At 47.0% G+C, this 2,500-nt stretch overlaps 1 protein-coding gene and 1 pseudogene across 2 annotated transcripts in view; one reads left to right on the forward strand and one right to left on the reverse strand.

Annotated features, from left to right (window-relative positions):
• Positions 1 to 2,500, reverse strand: part of klf1 (Kruppel like factor 1 (erythroid)) — a 165,735-nt gene that overhangs the window by 79,730 nt on the left and 83,505 nt on the right. The gene's annotated exons all lie outside the window — the stretch shown is intronic.
• The window catches only part of LOC310821545 (phospholipid phosphatase-related protein type 5-like), a 26,618-nt pseudogene that overhangs the window by 18,672 nt on the left and 5,446 nt on the right, over positions 1 to 2,500 (forward strand). The window contains exons 6-7 of the transcript in view: positions 56 to 199; positions 650 to 948. The product of the transcript in view is annotated as a phospholipid phosphatase-related protein type 5-like (transcript). The remainder of the gene's footprint in view (positions 1 to 55; positions 200 to 649; positions 949 to 2,500) is intronic.

Genomic DNA, 2,500 nt, shown 5'->3' on the forward strand with positions numbered 1-2,500 from the left:
CTCTCTCTCTCCCTCTCTCTCTCTCTCTCTCTCTCTCTCTCTCTCTCTCCACCAGGTGACCTGTGTGATCAATAACTTCAAGCAGACCCAGATGGCCCTGTCCCCTCTGCCCCCCCAACGCCCTGAGCCCCCTGTGGGCATGCCCCTGGTCAGCCTGCCCCGGGTGGAGAGTCCACTCGAAAAGTTAAGTGGCCACCAGGTAAGGGGTGGGGGGGTCAGGGGGCTACAGGTGTCCGTTCTGGGGATATCTCCTTTGTCTCTTGCAGCGCTAAGTCCTCTCCCGACGTTTTCCGTCACGTCAGCAATTCAGTTTCACTTTTTATCCCCGCCTAGACTCTCTGGGACTTCTCTATCCTTACTTTAATTGGTAAACTCTCTCACCCCTATGTCCTATATACTATGTCCTATATCCTATGTCCTATGTCCTATGTCCTATGTCCTAGGTCCTATGTCCTATGTCCTATGTCCTGGCGGTTCCTCTTCATGTTCTCCTTTGGCACATTTTGTCTCTCTTTATTTTTCATTTTCTTAACTCTGTCCTATCCTTAACAGTGGTGTATCACCCGCTACCGCCCCCTTCTGGACCCTGTCCGACGGTAGCTCTCCTCTCTCTAACTGTGTCCTGTCTCCCTCTCTGCCCCGCCCTCAGGCTCCAGGACTACCGTACTCTGAGATCACATGACCATCAGCCACACCTGTGCCCCGCCCCTCCCGATGTACTCCTCCCCTCGCGACGCTGCATCACCAGCGCAGTCTAGACCTGCCCTCCGAGCGCCCCGCCCCGTGCCCCGCCCACCCCGACGGACGGCCCCCCCTCAGGCGCTCCTTCTCCACCCAGGTCTAGAAACGCTCCACCGATCAACAAAAAAAAAAAACAAGAAACGACTAAACCTCACCGTCACCATGGAGACGCCCCCCCTCGGCAACCGCCTCAGTTCCTCTCTGAGAGTCAGAGATGGGATCCAGTCCTGTTTATATCCAGCCCCAGTTTTTTTTTGTTTTTTTCTTCTCACTATTCTCTTGAGAGTCACCCAAGATGACCCTGTGATGTGCAAATCCAAGCTCACCAAAGCCAAGACTCAGAGAGCTGTGAAAGCAATACTTTTTTTTCGGCCCCCTATTTTTGCTCTCCTTTTACTTCTTATCCTCCTCTTTTCATGTACAGAGACACACTATAAACAGTGGTTCACAGAGAGACAGAGGGGCACTGGTGGAGTGATCCCTCCCTGGCTGAAATGACTCAAAGGACCAGTTTGTGAAACTCAGGAAAAAAATACAAACAAAGGCAAAGGAATAGCAACACAGATTTTTAGGTGAGAAAAGGAGGAACCGCTTTGGTAAATTGATGGTGCAGTTCGACAGGAGAAAAAATGCTCATATTGATAAGTATGTGTTGTGTATTTTGTGTTTTTGGGGAAAACGTTTTAGTTGAATAGACTCTCCTGTGTTTTCTGGCAAGGGAAGATCATGTAACTTCATACTTGCATTGTGTTGTTGTGTTCCCACATGTGTCAAGGACTCACATTCAGCTGGATAGCAAGTACAATTCAACACAGGGCAGGAAGCCAGTGGTTAGCTAAATGCTGTGAAATGTGGTTGCCCATAACAACACTGTGTCACAATAGGACTCTTCTATTCAGTGACAACCCAATAATTGCTGTCTACTCTCTGGTCTACAATAAACATTTTTTTGTTGCATATTTATATATCCATGCCCCAACATGTTTCTGTCACTAGTGGTTTGTCACTGTGGTGCAACACCTATTCTCACTCGACATGGCAGTTTTCCTGGTATTCCTTCATTTGATCAAACCTCACCCTCTTTCTCTTGATCCTCCTCTTTCCTCCGCATTCTCACCACATCCCACCTCTTCCCATCTTTCCATTTAAGAATGTGATTCTGTGCTGTACCTGTTACTACCTGTTACTACCTGTTACTACCTGTTATTTTACCAATATCCACTGCTTTATGTCTGTATTCTTAGAAAAAAAGCTCTTACCAAGAACCATAAAGAGTTCTGTCATTGAACCCTCTTGGGTTCCATGTAGAACTCTTTTGGGTTCCATCGAGAACCCTTTACCGAGAGCCATGAAGAGTTCTCCAACTGTCACTGTAGGAGAACCCTTAGAAGAACCCTTTTGGGTTCCATGTAGAAGCCTTTTGGGTTCCATGTAGAACCCTTACCGAGAACCATAAAGAGTTCTCCAACTGTCACTGGAGGAGAACCCTTAGAAGAACCCTTTTGGTTTTCCATGTAATAATAATAATAATAATGCATTTTATTTGGAGGCGCCTTTCAGGTCACCCAAGGTCACCTTACAGAAGAGAACCCTTTTGGGTTCCATGTAGAACCCTTTCCACAGAGGGTTCTAAGTGGAACCCAAAACATTTTCTCCATGGAACCTAAAAATTAAAGAGATGTACATGGGACAGCTGAAGAACCCTTTTGGAACCCTTTTTTTTTCTAAGAGTGTAGCTCTACTTCACAGACTTTCCCTT

Source organism: Argentina silus, assembly GCF_951799395.1.
Source record: "Argentina silus genome assembly, chromosome: 22".
Classification (NCBI taxonomy): domain Eukaryota; kingdom Metazoa; phylum Chordata; class Actinopteri; order Argentiniformes; family Argentinidae; genus Argentina; species Argentina silus.